This window comes from Diadema antillarum, unplaced genomic scaffold (assembly GCF_040938485.1).
Source record: "Diadema antillarum isolate AM-2024a unplaced genomic scaffold, OU_Dant_1.0 seq00001083_RagTag, whole genome shotgun sequence".
Lineage (NCBI taxonomy): Eukaryota > Metazoa > Echinodermata > Echinoidea > Diadematoida > Diadematidae > Diadema > Diadema antillarum.
The window spans coordinates 391,433-417,007 of NW_027271903.1; the positions used below are offsets into that span (position 1 = coordinate 391,433).

Here is a 25,575-nt window from a genome sequence, read left to right on the forward strand (position 1 = left end):
TGACAGTAAGCTAATTAACCTTTTGCCACAGCACCAGTTAAAGAATTCATGAGAACAGATGTACTTTTTCATCCATAATGTTTTTCTTCCTTGCATGCCTTCAGGCATGAAAACTTAAAACAATCAAAGGCATTGATCATTTCACACAAGACATATCCAATGCATTCAAAAGAACATGATACATGCGTGCATAAACAGGCCTGGCCTGCGTGAACACTAGTTGCTATGCTGGTTACAGATAACTCATCATCGGTTAGTGTTATTACACTTCTGTGAGGTTAGATATGAAATCAAAGTTATGTGAGAGGTGATGTTTTGATCATAGCACCCAATACGTAATTTCATCAGCATCCTTCTTCCAAGTGCATGTTCCTAATCTTCTGCGGTATGCGTTCCCTGAACAGACCCCGACTTTTAACAAGGACAGCGTTGTTTGTAATGGAATGTACTTGATCCAACAGGACTCCACCAGCCCGAGTTTATTGCGTTCCTCACTCGCGAGATGGATTTTTCATTAATGCCTCTTTAATATGGTGAACCTCAGTGAGCACCCCGTTTCATTTCCTAACTCCATCGGTGTTGATTTCATTCCCATCAAGCACCTCATTTTCCCATTTGTGTCAGCGAGAAAAGAAAGGGAAAAAACGTGAAAAAGTGAAATTTGACCACCCTGAATTTCTCACCCTAAGTCAAAAGAAGTAACTGAACAGGGCAAAATGATTACCAATTTTTTTGTCATTGCACTGTTTCCTCCTACTCTGACCTACTCTCTCTCTCTCTCTTTCCATTTCCTTCTACTCCTCTTGCTGCAAATAAACTGAAAGCAAAATCAAAGCAGGTTGTTTGGGTTCGAATCATCCAATCAGCAGACGGCCGATGTAAGACCAAGCTTCTTCTCATCACTTCTTCATTTATACCTCATCTTTGAGAGTTAATGCAATTTAGCGGAATTTCTGTAATCCCGGGCCAGCTATTTTTTTACCTATCTCTTGGCAAACAAGGAGTTGGACGGGAACCACTAACTCGGTTACATTTTCCCCTCAGGAGGGCGCCGGTGCCCCCCACTGCAACCGGTGAAAGAAACAAGGTCCGTTAATTGTTTGGAGCAGCTATTTTCGGGAGTAATTGGCCCCAGCAAAAGGAGAATAAACAGATGCGTAGTTCTCATCACAAATAATTCAATTGGAAGTCAGGCATTCCCAGGATTTATCGGAGGTCCAAAAGATAGCATCACCACCAGGTCCTGTCCTGGAAGATGCCACCTCTCAGTGGCATGCCACCCCATTGCCTAGCAACAGAATAGTTGCCAAAGTATGGGGGTGGGCAATCCTCCCTGTGCTGTCACGAACAGAATGGGTTAGTAGGAACAGAAGTCATCACCGTACACATAGTCAGCAGACATCCCACAGCGCATCCTACAGCCACATATCATTCTCTTACAATATCATCAGCTCTTCATATAGTAAAACATATTTGAGTCTTACATTACAACGAGATATCACTTCAACTTCTCTGCCACAAAACCATTTCTTGCTCATGTCAATTGGAAATAGAAAACAAAGGGAAACAATCAAAACCCATCCAGGTTCAAGTATATCTCATAATCTGGCACAACTTAAGGCATATAAACAGACAATATCTCATACTGATGTTTGCATTTTCACAGAAATCTGCACCCCTTTTTCTGACTACCAGTGACTGATCATTTTACTACATTTGATTCACACAAAATGTTACTTTTGAAACAACAAATGACTGAAAGAAAAACAACGAAATGTAAATACATTACAAACTACAGAGACAAAGTCTCATTACAATCATCCATGTAGACGGCATGATTCATCCATGTCCTTCCGAGGAAACACTCACAGAAACAGAAACTAATTCTACCTGAGTTTTGCTGGTGCCAAGCAGACGATCGGAAAACAGAAAAGATCCGATGAAGCAGAAAGCCTGTCACTCCAAGCCGTATCAGGTTAGCTTAAAAAGACAGCTTTTCACAAACTTAAGACCACTGAAGCCTTACCTAAGTCTTTGCGCAGGAGGGATGGCTGTGCAAAAACAAAGACGGAAAGGCATCCCACAATGAGGAGATATTATCAGAGAAAAGAATGATGAGTGGACATGCATGCACTGAATTACAGCCTGCCTAAGAGGCACTCATCCATTATGTATGACTGCAGAGCCTTAAAAAGTAATTTGGAGGGTTTTTCTGGAGAGACAATGGGCCCTGAGAGATGGAGATGGGGGCAAGGAAAACAAAAGGGGTGCAACAATGGGGCGTAGCTCCTTGGCTCCGAAACAATGCCAAACTTTCCCATCGAATCTTGGGCGGAACAATTAGCCGGGGCCAGTTCTGGGGTATTGATTGGGGTCGATGTGCTGTGGAGATAAATAGATAACAGTCAGACCTGTAATCATCCGCCCGCTTTCAAGGAAGATGGCTTCAAAACTTGTTAATTGGAGGACGAACATTTCACATTCCCGCCAGACACTTCACCAAAAATCAATAGCACCAAAGAAAACTAAATGAACAGAGCATCGTTCTGTTTGTTTGCTGAAGTATATTTCTCTCTCCCTCTCTTTCTCTCTCCTTCTTTCTCACACTGTCTTCCTCTTTCCCTTTTCCATGCATAAACTTCTCACTGTGTTAGAGTGGTATATTGTTTGAAAGGCATATAATATTGCAAGGGTGATAACAGGGGGTTGATTCAATTGTTGGCCCTTAATTTTCTATTTTCTCATCAAAAAGTGGGGCCCTATTAATAATCCACCAGGCTGCACCGTGGCACTTTCTCCCTGATCAAGAGGCAAAAGAAAATGAAGAAAGAGAGAGAAGGAAATTCAGTGGATGCAATGCAATCCTAATTAATAATGGGAAAAGAGTTCAGCTTGATGCATTGGAAGTGATTTTTTTAAACAAGAGCCCTCGGTGGAAGTGTTGGCATCTCTGTCTGTTATCTCCCTAATTTCTAGGTGACTTCTTTATCTAATCACATTTGATAGATTAACATTCTGATTCCCTTATAGGATGACTGTGTCTGTGACGCACACGCATCATCTGACTTTACACCTAGACTTCTCAACTACTGCCCATTACAAGAATGCAGCAAACTTCTTCTTCGAAGAGTACTAGTATAGACTTTGACTTGCTTGTTTCATTTACATGCACATTTTGCTCAAATTTGCCTTTTCTGCATGAATACTTCACAACTTTCACTTTCCGTTAATTTCTTCTTTCTTTCTACTACAAGCCTACTCACGCCTTTGCATTAAGCTACAAAACATATCAAATATTAACACGTTCGGAATCACCCATCTCATCTCAAGTGTTGTAAATCATGTGGCAAAATGAAATTTGTGGCATATGCCCAAGGAAATCTGTGGAAAAAGAGTTGGTAGACTTTTATGATTTCTACGACATACACATCATTGGTTTTAAAATAACTTTAGTTCATTGAAATCTAGTCTGAGAGAAAATTTCCACTCACACATCTTATTCAATGATTGATACACAGGTAGAAATTTACAAGGAGTGAGAAAAATCCAAGTGGAAAGTCAATATTTGATATTATATATCAAATCTTTCCATAAATTTCTTCAAAAGACTGACAAAGACTGAAATTGAAGGAAGATCAAGTCACCGTGCATTGATATCTACAGATGCAGCTGTGATGAATAACATTGTGTCTAACAAACAAACAAAAATATGGTAAAAAGAACTGGACAATCGACTTGGACCTTGGGTGTTAAAATACTAAAATGTATTCTACAATATATTCACAGTGAACCTGTTAATAGCCAGATTTAAGTTAGCGAAAATCATTGTTGACAAGGGTATTTATGTTTATGTTTGACTGGGTGCCATTTTGATTTGGGTGCAAGTGCATGGTGTTACATAAAGGGTGCTTTAGCAGATGGTTTGGTGTTCTGTTTACAAGGCTATCAACTCATTTATTATCAAGTCAAGATCTAACTAAATAGTACAAGTCCTCATCACTATATCTACAAACACTAAAATTACCACGTAACTGTAAAAATGACAGCTTTGCACAACTTTGTAACATGATCATGTCCATTTGAATGGTCATCTTGAATCCCCACCCCCCCCCCAAAAAAAAAGAAACAAACAAACAACATAGCTCACAAACAGAAGTGATATTGTGCCCCTTAAAATGGTTGACAGCAGTTTGTAATGCTGGACATCAGCTTATCAACATAATAATATTCAATATCTACTAACAATTGATCAGGAGCATGTCTTTAGCAAATATCCAAGTAGAAGTATCCGTAAATCTCACAAAGGCTCACATATTTCCAGTAATATTTTTGTATAAATGTGCATTTTGTGCATAATATGTACACATATATGCTATATTAATATATAGATATAGAGATAGATAATAGAGATTTTCATTATCTTTATTCTGAAATCATTCATTTATTTAGCTTGTTAGAAAGCTCCTTAAATACTTAAATGCACATATCAAAGCATAATTATATGCTGTCTTAGCCAGAAGTTACTAGAATCCTGAACCAAAGACAAGATGCATGAATCTGCTATGAAAGAAGTCCTAATATGAATGTACTCAAGTGTGAAGATGAGCTTGTTTCATGGGGGAATGCTGAAAAGATTTTTGTCAATTGTGTACTCGGGAGAAACAGAGAATAGAGAAAGACAGGAAAGGTAGAGGAAAGGGAAAAAAAGAAGAATAATCTATTTTATCTCAGTGTGCATGGGGGAAAACTGGGATTAATCACATTATGTGAAGCAGCGCATTCATCATATCACATTGACACTCTATCTCATATTACCCTCTCCCGAGGAATTAGCTGCTCCAACGCAGATGCGAGAAAATTGCATTATTATGAATAAATCAATGAATTACTTTCTCTTGGAGCAGCTCGCTCAGGTTTTCTTTTTTTTTTGTGAGGCAATGGAGAGCAAACCTTGCAACAGTTAGAAAAAAAAGAAGGTTTCATTGCGTCATATAGTTTCCTGATGCGGAGGGGGGGGGGATCTTAAGATTGCAGCAGTATTAGTTTCATATTGGTAATGAGGATGCGAGGTGATGAACGTACGATGAGTAGGGCACAAGAGATCCCAGGGAGAGGACGTAATTCACGACCCCCGGCCAGAGATTTCTCCTCGGCAAACCTCCGGCTGGAGTAAAACAATGGTTCACCCCATGCAATATGGATGCTGGGAGATAGGCAAGGTGAAGGCAAACATATCGTTTTTCAGACAGAGTACCCCCATAGCTGGGGGAGCCTAAGACGACCCCCCCCCCCCCTTTCCTCAGCTACTTGTCATACAGGGAGCCAGAGAGGAACTGAGCAGCATCATTACGCCTAGCGGCCTGATGGTTATGTAAATCCACCATCAAGATCTTCTCTCACTTCATTCTGCCTTTTTCTCCTCTCATCAGTCCCTTCATTCTCTCTCTCCAATCCTTCTTTCCATCCTCTTCTTCTCTTACTATCTCCTTTAGTCTTCCTACAATCTTCTCACATATTCCCATCTCTTCACGCCTCTCCTTCCTCTTTTCATTCTTCCATTCTGTTCTTGGTCACTCCCCTCTCTCCATCTCTCTTCTTGATTTGTTCAAATTCCTATCTTCTCATAGTTTCTCCATTTTTTCCTTGTTTCTCTCTTTTTCTGATTCTTCTCCTCCATCTCTCTTCTTTTGATATTTTTCCTCTCATAACCCATTAGGGATGGGCTGATTTTGCTACAACACGCATTTCCCATAGACACGTGCCCAAGTATACTCGGGACTTGTCCTCAACGGGTTGACTGATTTATATTTTAGGTCGTTTTGCCATCTTCTGATTACTCTTCATTTTCAAATTTCATCTCCCAGTTTTGATTTCTTTTCAATCTTTCCCTCTATTTCTTTCACACTTAAGTCACCTTCTGTATAATTCTTTTTTTTTTTCACTTTCCTTCCCATTCTCATCTCTCTTATTTTGATTTTTTCCTTCCGACTCTATACTTCTTCTCTGTCATCCCCCGTTCATTACTCTATATTTCAATAGTTTTGGGAAGGAGATGAATTAAATGGAGAGAGAGACTTATTCTGTGGAAGCACAAGGGGTAAGATAGTTTTTGAATTCTTGTCTTATGCTATCTATGGCAGTAATGCCAGTTGATTTTAAACGCGTAAAATCAGAGGTATTAAATAATTTTGTGTGGAATAAGCAGCACTCTAAAATGACATTTTCAAGTGAGAAGTTTAAAGCCTCATGCATCTTTACTCCAAAGAGTTGTTACAAAATTAATAAGCATTCCTTCACACATCAGTGTAATCACTAACTGATAAGTAATCACCTTGAAAGAAGCAACAAATGCATCATTTCAGAGTTTTTTCTAGACACTGTTTGGTAATTGATGTTTGACAGTAAGCACTAAACTATTTCTTACTCCATTGTTCAATCCTACAACCATCAACAAAGAACAAATGCAAGCATGACCATGAATCTTCATAAATGAGCTCCTTCCTCCCATTAAGATGTACAAGTACTAAACAAAAAGCAGGTCATGTAGACTGGAGGTTATGATGAATGAATGCTCTGAGAATTTTGACAGCATGATAATTTTGCAGAGGAAGATCAAACAATGCCTGTACAATATATAGCAGCTCCTTGATCTACGGCTTTGAAAACACAAGTGGATTTGCAAAAGAAATATGGACAGTGATTTAGTGTAACTTGCATGCATTCCTGTTTATTAAAGAAATATTGCAAACTGAGAGAGCAACAACAGAATAAGAATTGCATTACCGCATCACAGCACCCAAATAAATACATTCATAAATCTAAAAGCACAATTCTCAAGGTGATTAGGCGCAGAAAAATGTAAGGGAAAAGCCTCGACAAAGTGCTGAATACAAACACAGGGATGAAAAGGCTAATCAGCATTACCAGGAAAGGAGGTTGATGAAGAAAGCAAGAAAGCCTATCTGAAGGTTGCTGTTCAGTTCAGCCAAGGGTGGACAACAGAGGAGGGGATGCCATGAGAGGCGGGTAAAAAGAGAGAGAACAGGTGAATCTAACTAGGTCTGTGGATACAGTTTTCTCTCCTCTGCCTCATCTTCATTCCTCCTCTCTCTCTCTCTTACCCTCCCCCCACCCCTCCCCATCTCTCTGAATCCATCTCCATATCTCCAAGTTCATGTCTACTTCTATCTCTGTGCGTGAATCTGTCTGCCCCTCTCCCCCCTCCCTGCCCCTACTCTCTCCATCTCTCTCTTCATTTCTCCATCTTTCTCCGTCTACCCCAACTTACCCTTCCGACTAATTAGTTTGAAGAAGATGTCAGGGAGAGGAAGGGACTGTGAGAGTAAGACCTGGAGAAGCCGAAGGAAGATAGGAGACGGGAGGAGGGGGAGAAGGAAAATCAGGACAGGTGAAACTCATCTTGTGGGCAGAGCCAAGTATTGATTGGCTGCTAATAACTCCCCCAGCAAACGAACAAAGAGACAGCTTCATGGTCGCTTTCCTACCACCAGTCAGCTTGTGCTTGTTTTCCCCACAACTCTTAGAATTATGTTAAGAAAAGGCAACGGGGCTGAGCGCTGTAGAGAAGTTGGGGGGAAAAATAAAGATTTTCCCTAGCAAAAGGCAAGAAACTGGGTATCTGTCAATAATCTACTTGCCTGGACTATTTGTCTGCAAGCTACTCCACATGCTATCTCCCTTGGACCTAGCTACACTCATTAACTCCCTCACTCTCCCGCACTCTTCCTCACCTCTCCGTGGCTCATTCTTCTCGGCATGTGGATTTTTATTTTCAATAAGAGGCAGGCACGGTGGCCGGTGTAAACAGCTAAAGTCTTGATGTCACACTGGGGAGAATGTATGAGCTGTTAGGAACAGGAAGTGAGCTCACTCAAGGAGTGCAGAGGAAGGAGGAGGAGGAGGAGAGGGAGAAGGGGGAGAGAGGAATGTGGACTGGTCTCAGAGAGGGGAGAATGTCACTCCAGGATGGCCTGGCCATTGAAAGGAATGGCCAGGGCAGAATTTCATTTCCACGTTCCTCTAATTAACTGGAAAATCAATAACTTTCAGTAAATCTGAAAAATCAATAGCATCACGTATATGACCAATTTGCAGTGTGCTGCCACTCCAGTATTTTCTTTCTGTTTTCTTCCCCCCCCCCCCCCCCATCAAATCTTTTCCCCCCTCCCTCTCGGGACTCGTCATCCTAATGCCCCCGACTGAGGCCAAGCGACGATAATTTCGCTAACGAACTTGAGCAAAATCTTCTGCTACGTGGCGCTGATACAACTACTGCGAGTGACAGGTAAAGTATTTTGTCTGTCTGATAAGAGCCATTACAATTCAGGGGATCTCTACACGTCATCTCTCCCAACCTGTACCTCGATCTAATACTCCTCCTCCTCCTTCTTACGGCAGGAGAGATTTTCATCTGCTACTACAGTCCACCTCGCTACACTTGACTGAAGATGAGTTAATCCAGTCTAAGAACAAACACCAGATTTCTCCTAACACGGCATCGAAGGGGCAGTCTTGCGTCACTGTGCCTTAATTAACATTTCCACAGCTCAACCACATAGCCATGCACTTTCCAACATAAATGCTTGAATGCTCCAGCAACCGAATATTCAGTCCTAACACCAAGCATCCTGCCTCGGCTCTCCACCCCCCCCCCCTCCCAAACAGGTCGGCGGAGCCGCTCAACAACCACTCCAATCAAACTCTTCTCACTCAATCATTACTACACATGTCAGATAACAATTAGACATCAGACATGGGTATTAATTGATGATGCATCGGACTTCCCTCCTCATTCTGCATTGGGCAGTTTCCTCTCCTCCGTCACCCCCCCCCGATCCCCCCATCCCCCCCCCCCTCCTCTTGTCCAAATACTCCATTTCCCCTCCTAATTAGTCGCAGCGCCTCGGAAATGCGCATTCCCTGTGTAAAGGACGTGTGACTGGCTGGTAAGCGTTTAGCAGGGAGTTGAGGACACTGGTTGGCTGCAGCCAGCTTGTCCTCATCGGGTCACAGAGTGCGTAGGACAGTGAAACTCACTGCTGGATTTCACAGCCTCTACACTCAACCTCCCTCTCCTCTCCTCCCTCTCTCTTCTTCCTCTCCTCCTCCCTCCTCCTTCTTCCCCTTCTCTCTCTCCTTCTCTATCTTCCCTCCCTCCATCCCTCCATCCCGCACTCTTCTCTCTCTCCCCTCACTTATCCAAAATGTATACATTTCTAATGCCCTTTCTCATACAATGTATTGCTATACATGGAAATGCCAAACTTGAACACATGAAAACGTTTTTATTCTTTTTCTTCCAATGTCCAGCACAGACCTGACTTATCTTAAGTCATATCTCCAAGCAGAAGATTTCTTTCACCATTTTAATATCAAGCTCTGTAGCTTCAAATCATTCTTTATCACCACTCCATCTGTTATGTTCTGTCTCTTATACCCATTTCATGCACACTTGATTACCATCAATTCATTACATCCCCTCTATTATTTTGGAGCGCACTCTCTAACCATATTCTTCTATCAGTGCAAAAAGCATTTGCCAAGATGTTAAAATGTGTTGAATTAACCAAAGATGACAAGATCCAGAGCTAACCACACAGTCCAACTACACAATAATAGCCAACATTATCCCATGATTCTCTGGACACGTTCAAGTTCTCCAAACGATTGGAGTGAGGATTGGTGAGCGGAGAAGATTGGCGATGAGGACAGCAAGGGGTTAATCATTGATGAAGAGGATGTGATTTTCAGCCATCTCCTCAGCTCCTGATTCCATTCTTCCCTTGAGATCTCCCTTGGTCTTCTCTCTGTAGGACTTTTAGTTTTCCAAGGACTCAAACCTCGATGAGTGCATAATGAATCATTTGTCAATGTTTGGAGGAGTCTGGCTCTCAACTTAGGCAGCTCTGGAGGCAGCTGGAACAGAAGCAGGCTCACAGCTTCAACAGCCACTGCTAAACCTGGGGACGATTTCATCTCAACTTTGACATGTCCTAGTCCAACACCAGAGAGCCTTGTGTGGGTATACGTATGTGTGTGTATGTACACCAACACCAAAGAGCCTTGTGTGGGTGTACATGTGTGTATGTACACCAACACCAAAGAGCCCTGTGCGGGTGTGTGTGCATGTACACCAACACCAAAGAGCCTTGTTTGGGTGTACATGTGTGTACGTACACCAACACCAAAGAGCCTTGTGTGGGTGTACGTGAGTGTATATACAAGGATCATCATTAGAAGTGGCCCAGTGGCCCAATGCCACCAGAAATAGACATCGGGAAACTATTTTTTGAGAAAAAATATGTTTTGGTGGCCCAATTTCATTGTCGGGCCACCAAAAGAAAAAGTTAGTGTCAAGCCTCGGTATACTCTAATATACACATTTTTTTTTTTTAATATTACAGCTCACTTTCAGCACACCTCACTATCTCAAGTGATATGTCATCTGTGTACATCAAAGCACATATATGTATACAAATATATATATATATATGTATACCGGTATATACACACATGCACATAGATAACATTGCATCACATGTGGGGATGGGGCGTGCTGAATGTGAGGTGTAATATGTCACTTGGTGAACCACAGAGGTTTGAGGGTAAGCTTGTGGTTCGGGTATCTCTCAGTCTTGGGTGAGACCGCAGCGACAAAAGGCTCATTGTCAGATCAGGCAGGCCCCTCTTTACAGGGAGAGAATGCTCAAATTCACAGCCTAGTTAAAGGGAAACAGTTTACAGGGAAACTATTGGGAGCATTGTTAATTCCTTTGTGATGTCGTAATATTGATTACCAGTATTTACAACCACCCCAATTTCGATAAGCAAGTGTTTTCACAATATTACCCACCTTGGGAGGCTAAGCTGACAACTCACCTTTAAAAAGAAAAAGGATGTGCCTGAGATGTGTTCATCTGTGAAAGAACAAACAGAAACAAGAAGAAAACCATTATGTGACATTCTGCGCTAAACCAAATATCTGTACTTTTCTGTATAATAAACAATCGTTAGGTAGCTTTGTATTGATTTCCACATAAATCATAACACCATCTGCCATGCTATTCCACATGAATAATAGCAAGGAATGTTCTACTGGCTCTTAGCTACAGTACACCTAATCACAGGACAACAATAATTTCACTTGAGATGCAAAAAGGAATAAGTACGACATGGAGGTTGTATGAGAGGCATAATCTGCCAACATTCTATGAGTTAAGAGTGTGCGTTCCTTGGACTAGTTGGGATCACGCTGATAGCAGAGACTGAGGTGTATCATACGACTGTATGAGAATGAACTAAATCTGGAAACAGAACATTATCGACAGTCATAAATGTAAGGATTAGAAAGTAGAAAAACTTAGATTAAAATGCAATGTCACGGTGAAGTTTAAGTTGTGCATACTCATACCAGTCTCTGGTAATTAACATGTTTTTATGTTTTCAAGGAAAAGCAAAGCATAATATGTGATCAGCCTTTCAGAGATTATAATAACTGGAAAGGAAGGTTTCAGTTCCATTTTACCAGTGGGTGCATGAAACTATCACTTAAAGGACAAGTCCACCTTCATATACATGTGGATTGAGTGAAGGCAACTATATTAGTAGAACACATCAGTGAAAGTTTGGGGAAAATCAGACAATCCGTTCAAAAGTTATGAATTTTTAAAGTAACTACGCAGTCACTGCTGGATGAGAAGACTACTACAGTGTATGATGTCATATGCATACAACGATATAAAGAAAATAAAAAGAGAATTTCACAAACTTCACTTTTTGAATAAAGTACACATTTCTTCGACTTGCTACTGACTTATGTTAAGGGTAATATTATTCCCCCGCCTTCTGAAAGAGAGAAGCCAAACATTCTTTTGTTATGCTAGAAAAGTGAAAATATGTTGAATTTTCTTTATTCTTTCTTTATATCGTTGTACATATGTGACGTCACAAGCTATAGTAGTCTTCTCATCCAGCCTTGACTGAGCAGAAACTTTAAAAATTCATAACTTTTAAATCGAATGTCCGATTTTTCTCAAACTCTCACTGATGTGTTCTACTAATATTGCTGCATTCACTCCACCCACATGTTTATGAAGGTGAACTTGTCCTTTAACTCTAGCCACTCTAATAATTTAGAGCCATATATATAACATACCATAAGAAATTTAAATGTACTGACTATTCATATGAAAGTCCAAATAAGTAAAGTTGTTCAATGAGATGAATGCATGACACTTGATATTGATGTGCTTGACATAAATGTAAAGATTATCCATGGAAAACATGCATGCAAAGGGAAACAAGAAAAAAAAATGTTCGCAGACACAAACACACAAACTCCAGCTTATTAGTCTGTCTCACACATTCCTTACATGGTTGTATAACAAGGATGAAAAAAGGAAAAGATTCCCCCAAACCCAGTCATTATTTCCAATCTGCAAAGTCAATGATGACCAGTTTGATCAAATCATTCCTGCAGCTAAAAATAGTTAAATTAATTTGGAAAAGATCAGACAGTGTTGACTACCTGGAATGACACATCTGTGAGACCATTTTAGCTCTATGGTGAGACTGAAACTTTGGAAATCACAGTGGGAAAAAAAATGGTGGCATGACATCTGGTTGACCTTACAAAGTCCTACCTGTGAGTTGGCTGTACAGATGACATACTCGTGCCCTTCCACCCCCCACCCCCCCCCCAAAAAAAAAAAAATACCACTCTTTCCATCGATTGAATTCATTATTGACATAGTTGATTTGATAATGGTGATGGTGATGATGATGACGGTTTTTGTAATCATAACTAGTATCAGAATCACCATAGTATTTATATACAAACTACAAACATCATCATTGCATACTCATGCCCACACATCATGAACATAAATAGCACAAGCTACAACTTTGTATGAATCTAAAATAAACTATCAGCCAGTAGCACCAAAAGGACATGTGCACAAATGGAAGTTAGCTTCATATATTTCATATACAAAATGAATAGCACTATTTATTATATTATGGAGATGATATTCTAGGATTTCAACATTTTTTCAACATTTTTTTTCTATATCAACCATGATATCATTCAATGCCCTGTTTTCACAAAATAAATGTGAACTTTACAGAAAATTATAAGCCAACAACAAACCCTCTCACATCAGATGAATTCATGATGCTGCTGTATGTTTCTAGCAATGGTATAAAATGGCTCTTCTTTGGCTATTAAGTTTGGCACATAATCTTAGAAGTTATGCACACAGCTTACAAGATATATGAGGTCTGTAAGTCATTCATGATAACCCAACGTATAGCAAACTGTGATCACGGTTGGTTCTCATCATAGGTTGGTATCTTCCTGCTCAACAATCGGTTACCTTGGCAACGAAAAATCCATTCAATCATTCCATTGAACATTAACTTTGCAGCGTGTATTGACAATCTAAAGACTTAAAGTAAATTTGTTAGAATCTACCATGGTGGTGATGATGACAGTGATAATCTCATTGCTGCAGTTGTTGTTCGCCATGGCAACAAGATGGTGGTGGTAACAGGGTGGTAGTGATGTCTGAGACCAAGGACATGAATACAAATAACTTCTTACAGCCTTCTACCATTCAAAATCATTTTCATCTTCTGCGTCTTTCAAACATTTTCAACACCACGTACACTACTGATCATATGGAGATGATATATTATGCCACAAACATTATACCAGTACCTTCAAGTAGTACACTTTATTCTTCAATGTTGGGTGCTCATCTGTGGATAGCTGGGGTTTCAAATGGCACGCATCGAAGTTATTCCATTCAATACCAGGTTGCCATAGCCAATTAATTACCCATGGGTACCCCACTTTGGGAAATAGAACCAAAATGTATGTGCTACATACGGTATGTTACTCAGCACCAAAATTGCTGACATCTTCTACTTGAGCTATCATAAACTGGAAAAGTTCTAATGCTACTGGACAATAAATCTAGTATGATGAACATTTACCTAATTCTTACTGCAAAGTGATACAAAGAAAAATACTGAATGATACCATATCTTATATACCTGTCATATCACACCCAAGAACTAAATACTGCTTTATGATAACCATATACTGAATTAAAATCTACTTTGGTAGCCATAGCATGGTTGAGAGGTGTTGTATATAAATGAAGAAAAAAAAACTTTGGCTTTTATTATGTCAGCATAATTTCCATCACAGACATCTCAAAATTGTTTTGCTGTTTGCTAAGGTGCATTTCCACCCCTTTTCCACATAGAAACACAACCATAAAACAGAAGAACTGCCCAAGACTGGAGACCGGAGAATATCACAAAATCTCATACAACCACCAACCAGGCACCCAGAACAGACCCATCATTGTAGTCCTCCATTAACACTCTCACTCCTACTAGAAACCTTGGTATATACAATGTCAATGGCATTTTCAAAAGCTGTTCCTGAGAGGGGTTAATTAACATACTGTACACCTGTTTCACCAAACCATCAGCCAATCATCTGTAAGTCGGAAGATATAGAATGACATATTCCCACAGAATCTCCTGTCATGTGCAGTCTTGATCTCCAAAATGGCTTTCACATTTCAACTTGACAGCCAGGGTGAGAGTGTCCTTGGACTCCTGTATGTCCAAGAATGTTAATGTTTCCTTCTGCAAACTCATCAATGCCCCCCTGCCAGGAAAATTGGACTTAAATCCTCCTGCAACTCCCCCTTCAAAATGCCACTAGCACAGCATGCAGAGAGGATGCAGATGGTGATGACATAGTTAAAGCTTGCAGCCTTCATTTGACTCCTGTTATTTACATTCATGTGTGGAGTTTGTAGCTCGCATATACCTACCCTTCCATAGATTGTCTACACATTCAGAAAACAAAAAATTTTGCACATCAAGGAAAAATACTTTCAGAGGCTTACAGCTTAAAATGAAATATTTAGATAAATACTACAAACAAAGCTTGCATCACGTATGTGTCTTTTATACCTTGTTTACTACAAAATATGCTGTAGTTCTATACGCTACAAGAAATCAAATAAAACATGGAACCCCATGTCTTACGCATCAAAAGAAATGAACCCTGAATAAGCTCATGTTAAGTTTAACAGCCAAATACTTCTGGCAATATTCACAACCAAAATTAGAGAATGCAGACTGTCAAATCTGGAGAATAACAAATAAAACTTGATATGATAAATATTCCAGTAAAGTTTGCATTAATCTTCTCTAGCATGTCGACATCAGAGTAAGATATGTCTTACCCACAATGCATCAAACACTCTATCACTTCAATATCTACAGGTGTTGTGTGTGTGTATAGGAGCTAAAACCAGTATTCTTACTGAAGGAACAAAGCATTCTAGACCAACCAACATAGGTAAATCATGTCAAAGCTAAAATGGAAGAAATAAGGTCTGTCTAGCTGATATCTAAATATACTATAAAATATTATAAACCAAAGACAGAAAGTGACATCTTTCTACAAGGACTTCCACCAACCTTGCAATCCTTTTAGAATTCAAAATACTGTTATTTCTTTTGACAACTCAGTCCACATTGTGCTATCCAAATTCTAGTTCTTAGAAGACCTAATTTACAGTGATGTAAAATCATAATGTTGTTTTTGACCTGTCATGCAGTCGTACACTGTACCTTTACCATGACATTAACCGCTACAGCAGGGAAATCAGTTTGCTTGTCAACATTTGCAGACTGCAAATTCACTGCCAAAGGACAAGTTCATCAAGGAATCTTTACCCCTGGGATTGAGTAGTGATGTCTAAATCAGAGCCAATGTGAAAAATATGCATATTATTCTATCCCTAACTAAAATTATGCATTTCATAATACAGCAATACACATCATTGTCATCTTCGTCAAATCACAAATGTCTAAAGTCATCAGACGTCCAAATTTTAAGACAAGGTTCAGTAGTAGGCAGCAATTAAAGCTTAGAAACTTCAGGAAGATGGAGAAGCGAGTAGAAAGGTTTTCAGTCCAAATGATATTAATGAACAAATGGGAATGATGTAAAGAGCAGTCAGAGTTGATTTGGGGCTCTTTCAAGACACACCAAAGAGAACATTTTCCAGATGACTGCCTCAACATAGTGCAATATTTTGGCAGGTTTTTTGAGGGGTGACTTTTTCACGGGCCGCTTTGGGTGCTGACAAATTCGGGTTGACGGGATAAATCGGGCGGGAGGGCAAGGCAAGACGGGGGATGCTCAAGAAGGTGTGACAGATGAGAATAGCGGCAGGCAAGACGTCGAGAACGAGGAAGATGCAAGATAAAGATGCATCTTCAAGACGTCGCCTGCCCCGCGTCTTTATCCATGCTCGGGGTAGGGACATGGGGGAGGAGGACATCCAACATGGAGGCAGGTCACCGACCATCTTCAAGGGGTTTCCTCTACTTAACACCCCATCTTATCATTTGCCATTACAAATATATGTAGATATATGTATGCGTGTATGTGTGTGTATGTGTATGTATATATGTGTATGTGTGTGTGTGTGTTTGTGTGTATACCAACATACATATATACCTAGACGTTAACTACAACTGCTACTATCACTACTTGGTGGACACATCCTAGAAAAGGTGCAAAATGCTGGCCAAGTATCTCTGTTCAGCATTAGTGAATAAATGCATGTTTTATTATGTCCACCTACATCTAGTCTTTAATTTACACAAATATAAGAATGAATAAAGATGAACGTGGATGTGTGTATGTGTGTGTGTAGAGAGAGAGAAAGAGAATAAGAAAGTTGTGCTCACTCGTGCATGTATGGCAAGTAGAATAAGATGAAGAGCTCACAAATCGTACGCAAGCAAAGAAAACATGATGGTTTCAGTTCAGCTCTTGTTATTGAAGCAAACTTATCCCACAATTGTGGCAATATGACATTTCACAGGTTAGAAATGCCAATCATGATATAAATATCCAATTTTCTGTTAAATATCCAAACATAATATGGGATACTTGGGTAAAATCAATCCTTTTTACTACTCAAATTACATGGCTGCACTGTTCTACAAGGGAACAGAAGTAAGGAAGAAATGACAAAGATTTCTTGGAAAAAACACACGATGAGCTGAATGTAACCAAAGCTAAGAGTATGCATCATTTTATTCAACTCCACACACAAAAAAAAAATATATATTAAAGATATTGTTAGATTTGAGATATAAATACCAATTTAGACTAGTCCATTAGTTTTCTTTTCTATCTCTGTATTTCCTAAAAAAAAGAAAACATTCTACACCCCTGATACCAATACAAATGAATTTCTTAATTGCTTAATTTGCTGGACTGAAGAGAAATCCACTGCAATCTTACCTACATTTGCTATAATATCATCTAGAAAATTCAAATCATTTATGGCTATATTTTATGAAACATGATAAAACTGTCAGTTGATTACTGAATAATCTTTTTTTTATCCTTATTTCCAATTAATCAGTTTACCCCACAAGGTATCACAGACAGGTGAAAGTGTTGTATGTAGACAGCAGTGCAACATCACCACAGGACAGATTTTGTTTTCTTTTCTTTTCGTTTTTGAGCGACAAGACAGGAAAGGAAAGGGGAAGAGGAGACTCGCAATGTGTGTCAGGTTTACCTACTACCACAGAGTGTTTAATAAGGACATCACCAGGCCCACTTTTAACCACATCACCGCATCCATGACTTTACCATGCTCTCTTCTCTCTCTCTCACTACCAGCAGATCAAGACATCCATCCATCCCTCACAGAAATCCCTGCCTCATACTCTCCTCTCACTCACACCAAACACAACATGCATATCTTGTAGTCTGCCCAGTCAGACACAATTCTCTCAAAATCTGATCATCCGCACCCTAATTCCCATACAGGATATGAAAGGGCCGATCTTCATTCACTTGAAACATATATCAGTACATACTGCAGTAATTCAGCCTGTATTTTCTATTTAAACTGTTCTGTATTAAGACTACACAAATTTACAGCCATACACCACATGGCCTGGATGATGGAAAAATGTCAAACATAAATGGCACATTTGTCAGAAAAGACTGTCCATGTTACAATACGCTACTTAAATCATCGCAATATGCTTCTATGAATATGAGAATTGTGCTATCCTTCTGTGCTTTGATATGAGAAAAACCACAAAACAGAACTTTTTTACACATAATGTACGTAGAGATAAGACTACTCTCGAGGGGGGGGGGGGGGGGGGGGAGAGAAGACCGAACCTCCAGAAGACTTGATGATCAAACCATCACGCTTTAGAATAAGGCTAGATGAGAAAGCCAAGCGTCCAACCCCCTCCATGACAATCGCGGCAGAGCCGAGCTGCGCAGAGGCATGTCGGGCCGCCTCCGATTGGGGGAGCAGTCCACAAACAACTTAATCAATCTACCAATTTAGATTGCTTCACCTACATTCTCGGCGCACGGCGCTCCTCATACACATTAAGTTACATTATCCTCATCAGTACTCATTGTGGGCCGATGGGGAGGACCCAGGAAGGGCGAAAAACGCTTGACGCTGATATCTGCTGCATTAACGGCACACTACATGCACACTCAATCATCTTCTCTCTTTCTAGCGATAACAAAACCTGTTGGTCCAATAACGCACCTCATATATCTTGTTTACTCTGATTTAATGAGTTTTTCAGGGCAGAGCTATGGCCGACTAATTACTCTCGGCATGCTAGTATGCAAGGCCCCCTTCTTAGAACAAGCGTATTACTCATATTTCTTCTTCCTGCCTTTGAACATGGCTTCCATATTGCACACATAAGGCTGCTCTCTGATTACAGAGGTCAAACATCTTGCCTATCACACAATGCACCCTGACCTAATAACAAAATCTTGCTCAAACGGTTAGTCTTTCCTTTTATTAAGCTTCACCATCTCAAATCTTTCTCTCAGTTCTCAAGCTGTAGCCTACTTTGCTAAGAAGATGATGCAGGGGCTTCAGTGAAATCTCCACCTCCTAAACCCTGTTCTCGTACTGACCCCAAAGCCCGTTAATTTTTACCCTGTAATGAGTCACCGTACACTTCTCGCACTGTTGCGTGTAAGCTGCACTTAAGTGATGATCAAGTTACTCCCTCCTAACAACCTCAGTTTTCAAGCAGTTGGCAAGGCAGTGGGCACGGCGCTGTAAGGTTTATTAAAATTCTACATTTCCATTGACGACAACTATCGACTATGCTTTCACTTGATAATGAAATGAACGTTTATATATTCCTGAGAAGAGATATAAAAAAGGGGTGGAGACGAAGAATGTAAATGAAGATTGCACAGATCAAAGATGGGGGGGGGGGGGGAGTACACAGGGGAATATGAACAAAATATGGTATCCAAGAGGAGAAAAAGGATGATATATGGTAAAAGAGAGATAGTAAAAAGGGTAGCTGAGCTAACAAAACTACGTCAAATGCTAAGAGATCAGTGAATTTTGGAGGAGAGAAATACAACCAGAGGAAGAGTGACAAGTAGCAAGACACACGTAGGGGAGAGAAATAACTTGACTGCACAGATTCAACAAATACAGCTTATTGACAGGACAAATCTGCAGGTCTTAGCTGATCTTACTTTTATTTCAGAGCTGTGTTATTTTACTTAATGAGAACTAAACAAGATCCAGATATTAAGGAGGGGCAGCAAGGGAGACAGCAGAGGTATGGGGGGGGGGGGGGGGGGGGGGGCAGGGGGATGTTTGCAACTTGCTACCCCTCGTAGATTACCCGTACTATAAGGCATTACTAGCACTTACATTTCCTTATCCCTAGCACATCCTCTGCCTAATGAACACAATCTTCTCTAGTTCAAGTCATCTAGATTTGCAGGGGGTGGGTTGGATCTACCTCCGTCTTCTGTCAAATTTTCACAGCTGCTTCTGCCAGCTCACTCCTAAAGTGGCCTCACCTTGGCCAGGATACCAGGACACAGCCACCATCTTGATTATTTTAGCTAACACAATTCTCCTTACAGACAACTGCACAGCCTTCCTCATCTGTTTTCTCTCTTTTCCCTTCGTTTTCATGTTTCATACTCATATAAACATTTTCACTTTACAGGGATTGTTCTTCAATTTGAAAAAAAAAATGTATTTTCAGACAAGTATGCTCTGGCTCTACATGATCAGATTCACCTTAGCAATCACACATTTGTTCGCAAATTAGAGATCTATAGCTTAAAGTGTACTATGTCTGCTGGCATTTGCCTAAGATGAAGTCGGCTGATTTGTTAATTGTAATAGTGTAGGTCTAGATCGGCAGGAAGCAGGAAAAATTTGGTTATCCTCCGCCAGTCAACTTTGACACCATAAAACACAAGCCCCCTTGTTTATTGCTAAAAGTGACCAGGGAAACATGCCAACATACTAATTTCCTTGCATTAAAGTGAGCAGGATTTCAGAGCTAAGTAATTGGGCTTATCCCAAGCATGGGAGCACATTCTCATTCCCGTACGAGCGCAACTCGAAGCAGGAGCTACCTATCCAAAAGAATTAACGACAACACTTAGGCACTGCCCAGCAAGTGTGCTAGGGCATTCCTGGGTGAGAGGAACCACAGTGGCAGACGGAAAAAAATATGACACATCGGTGATATTCAATCCAGGAAATGATGAAACTTAGCTACGATGACGATGAGAGAGCACAAGAGCAAAGCAACCCTACACACAAACACTAACAAAATTAATGCTCAAAATCCCCCCCCCCCCCCCCCCCCCACCCATCCCAAACCATTCTTCTGGGGGCAATGTGAAGCTAGCTCTCATGGTGACTACTGTGTTTTTGTTCCTGGCATCACCACATGTCTCTCCATTTTTCTGTCTCATTAATTTCCTGAGAATCAGGCTTGACGGAGGATACGGTGACAGGTGGATGGTTCACCTTCACCTCCATCGGCTGACAGCTTATTACCTCCACTACATGCTCCTTCTCTACATCGACTACGATAATTACTGCTGATTCAACTTCTCAAAAGCAGACACGTTAAGGGAGGGGGAGGGGTCGTGGGAGACTCAGATCTAGCAAACATGCGAGAGAAAAGAGGCACCTTCCCACATAACTCCAACATGGTTTGAAAAGGAAGAAACGTTGCATTGATTTCTTTTGTCTCTCACTTCACTATCAAACTGCTTCATTTCCTGTATTAATCCAGCACACTTCGCCTTCCCTGACCTCATCACACCCTAGCTCCAAGACACGGGGGGCCCACAGTCGACCGAAACAATGGGAAGTAGCGTGGATGACGGAAGAGCTTGAACGTCTTTTCATCCCAGCGTCAACAAAAGCCAAAGTTGGGCATTGATCGCCAATTTACCTACCGCAATATTCGAAACTTTCACCTGCATTAAATGAGCTGAGGTTGGCAGTATAAAATAACTGAAGTGCCTGGCTCAATTAAAGCGCACATATTGATTGACGCCACAATTGCAGGAGACGGAATACATGCTGGTGAAAAGTTCAGATTAATCAGACTCATGAATCGCGTTGTGCATCCTTCATGGAAAAATGCTGCAACAAATGAACGGACAGAAGCCGTTTGAGTATAATATCAGGACATGGTGTTCTTCCTGCCAAGTCTTGGCTCTTACCTTGCAAAGCACACTAACTGTTGTATCACAGGCATAGGCAAATTATGTCCTGTCATGTCTGCTACCCTGGGGATTTTTTTTTTGTTCTGTCATACTTGTCTTCTTTTGCTCCTTTTCCTGCATTTCTGATATCACTTACTATTTCTCTTCTTCCTCACAAAACGCCACAGGTGAGCATTCACTGGTCATATCATATCACAAGAGTAAATCAAATTCATCAGTGTGTTTGTGTCATGCGAATCTCGTGTTGAATTCAGAACAAAGTCATCCATGTTCATTACGATGAGTAGAGGAAAGATATCAGCACCACTTAAAATCTTCTTATCAACCAGAGACTAATCCCTTCCTGCTCATCTTCAACTCCTTCCATTTTTTCTTCTCACCCCTGCCCTTTCTGGAAAATAAATCATCTGCAACAAAATATCACACTTCATTCAACATGGAATTATAACAGACTTTATCTGTTTGGCAGCTCCATAATCAAGCTTGCCTTTGTGACATGGAGGGGGGGGGGGGGAGATGAATGAACCCAGATATGGAGGGGATTACCCCAAGATTTACCCGTCCCCCCAAAATAGAATGGAGTGATGGCACATTGCTAGCATCTCAGCTATCTAGTCACGGTGCTAATTAGTTTCCATGGCGGGGAGGGATGAGAGAGAACTCGCTAGGATGCCTGTGACTAAACACATCCAAGACTGACACTCATTTTTTTTTTCCCTTACCTTAACTCATACGATGCCAGCTAAATGCCATCATAGTACTTACTGCAAGACACATCTGCCTTGACATCTAGGGGGTTAAGTCTAGCCAGTGCAAAAAGCAACAGGTCACACATCATCACGTAAATGTTGCTGAGTCTAACTCGGATGTTGGCACCATCAAGAAGTCTCTTGTGTATCAAAATTTCTCAGTTTTTATCATTTTTTCTTTTCTGGGGGTGGGTGGTTGGAACGGTATAGGCAGAGAATTTGAAATCATCTTCTTGTTTTGTTTTGTTTTGTCTTGTCTTTGTTTTTTGCCAAGACGTCAAGTCAGCTTTAAGTCACTGTCCAGTTTAAATCACTCCCATGCTTTTTCACCATCAACAGCACTCTCCGAAAGGAAGACTTGTGAGAAGTGATTTGAAAATCAATTCATTTAACAGCATTTCCTAATGGGTAAACCCATGATTATGCATGCAGGGGAAACATTATAAATATTCATTCCACCCATCAGTCGATGAGCTCAACTCTCGCTGGGATAAGCAGCTCTTGTAAATTACATCTAGTAATGGAAAGCGCTTTGTTTTTTTCTCTGGCCTCCATTTTAACAAGCCAGTCAATTCCAAGGCCAGAACAAGGGGGAAGGAAGAGAGTGCGCAGCAGAGGGGAGAAAAAAAATCTGCATAAAATGTAAATTGATTGATCGTCAGGTTCTCTTGCATCATTTAATTCATTTCCAAGCCGATTTCATTATAGCAGCTATATATGAACCCCTCCAAAAGTGCAGTGGATTACCAGGCCATTAGTAAGGCCTACTTCCCAACGAGGAGAGGAGAGTTGGTCAAACTGTTCATCTCTACTCATCTTCTCCAATTCTTGTCTCTCCAATCTCCCACTCCCCTTTCTCTCTCTTTTTTGTACTTTCTTCCTCTGGAAAATGGTCTCCTTCCAAGATGGTCATGGTGTAAATACCAAGCCTATGAGCTACTGTCATCGAGACAATTTTCTGCACACAAAATACGTTCTGGTCAACAGTACGACCTGTTGAATAGCAACTAAGAGTCGAGGTATCAAGCAGTCAGGCGCATCGTTTATAGACTCTCATTAGCAGCCAACGGTAGGTACCTGGGACATTTAAATGTCAGGAGAGGGTCTGGAGCAGAGAGACTAATCCCAAGTTAGAATAGGCTCCTCGGCCATGTTGCAGCCTTGATTGGCCTTAAGGGGCGATTCCGTTTCATTTCCATTCAAATCTCGTCGATTGATTAAGACCAATTGTATACAGAAAGATGGCGGTTTCTGCCGTCATTTCCTTCTGCGATCACCGCGGCATCGTCGTTACCCGGCCCCTCGATTGTCTCCTGGCTTGTCGCGCCCAAACATGGCGCGATAAATGAGATTTTGATTGCTAATTATTACGGAATTGGGAAATTTTCTGCTTAATTGCAGGCAAACCACTTTGCTTCTTTTCTTAAGGCACTCTCCCCAGAGTGGAGGACAGGAAATTACAGAGTAAGACAATTTCAAACAAAATCATTTCTCTTAACGAGTGGTGGATTTGAGGGGAAAGAGAGTAACAAAAAAATCAGAAAGTTGATATAAAAGAGCCTGCTAGCCTTCATTTAAAACCATTACAGCCCACTCATGAACAGTTTTACTGTAAACCAATCTTACAGCAGCTGTAATATGAAATCGTCTTCAAAGAATACTAGTTGTTGAAGCAATGTGTGATAATTTAGCTTTTTTAAGATGGCAATCAAAACATGAGACCAATACTTTCAATGATGCCTATCAAATAAAGAATATTACATTCTACCAATCAATATGACATTAATTCTCGGATATCAATTTCTTTCCATAGGTAGCTTTTTTTTTTCTTCACTTATTGCCTTACATTTACTTTGAAATGATTGACAATCAAATCTCACAATGCTACAGAGTTCCATTTCAAGTATACAATCATAAAAACTCTAGATGAAATGAGCACATACATTGAATGTGACTTGACTTAAATGAAATTCATTATCTTATTTCATAATCCTTGCCATGGAAAATATTAGTATTGCACACCATTGTATAATACATGATTACAGCCACTGCATTGCAAATGGGCCGTGACGTGAGAAAAAGGGCCCTAAGCGCTTTCACGCACAAACGTCAGAAAACGGCACAGAAGTTTGACAAAGCAATACGCGCAAAATAAGATCAGCTAGCTAGCGGCATGCACATACATGTACATAGACGCATCAAAAATTAGCAGGATTTGGACAAAACATGCTTTTCTTAATGTTATAATTGGGGCAATAAGGAGTGAAATTTCAGAAAAATGTTTGCATGTTTTAATACATCAGAGTTCATTCAACAATGTGGCGGTGAAAACTCATTTTCGGTATTTTATACCCTAAGGTCCGTTTTCTCTCGTCACGGACCAAATGTGACCGGCTCTGGCAAAACCCTAAACTTCTAGGCAAAACTCAAAATTGAGTTATTGGTACAGCTGGATTCCCTAGAATGTAAGCTTTCATTTGGTACCACTTTCATGAAAATCCATTAAAAATTGACAAAGTTATGATCTTCTAATACGTTGAATGTCATAAAAACCAAAAATGGAGAAAACGAAGGTCAAAGTTCAGCACTCACTTCAAACATAAGACACATTCTGCAATCACCCATTAACTCCTTGACAACGCTATCAGCCAAACATCCAATGAAGCTAAAATTTGGTACAAACAGTCTTTACACATGAAACAAGGTCATCACAAAGGAAGAATCAGATTCAATGATATTCAATGGTGTTATTACGCAATTAAAAACAATGAAATACAAAGAAAATAACACGTGTTATCGAAGGCAAAACACTAAGACTCCTGTGATTAATGACGAGACTACACTGTGTACCTTCTCAAATGTGTATTTTTTGTTTGCATATCAGTGATTTCTTCACACTCTGAATACATTTTTGCAATTGTTTCATACATCATACAATATGTTTCATGATATTTGGAATAATAAAAATAATAAAATACAAAAGAACTGTAGCTGGACACCATACACTTGGTGTTGTTCATGTAAATAGTCCTACAAAGTGTACATGTTGCCAAATTGTATTCCAAGTGGCAAAACCAGCCAGTAACCTGCATAATTCTCAGTTTCCAAAGTGTATTTAAATACAATAGAGACAATTAAAAACAATAAAAAACAAAAGAAAATGTTGGCATCAAGTTTAAACTGCATTGC

At 40.3% G+C, this 25,575-nt stretch overlaps 1 protein-coding gene across 5 annotated transcripts in view; it reads right to left on the minus strand.

Moving 5' to 3' along the window:
* The window catches only part of LOC139743465 (zinc finger homeobox protein 3-like), a 242,178-nt gene that overhangs the window by 179,742 nt on the left and 36,861 nt on the right, over nucleotides 1-25,575 (minus strand). For 4 of the 5 annotated variants that reach the window (XR_011711761.1, XM_071653946.1, XM_071653945.1 and 1 more), the window contains exon 2: nucleotides 10,900-10,937. The gene's annotated coding sequence lies outside the window, so the exon portion shown is untranslated. Of the gene's footprint in view, nucleotides 1-10,873; nucleotides 10,938-25,575 lie in introns of all 5 variants that reach the window. The other variant, XM_071653948.1, reaches the window with a different exon arrangement.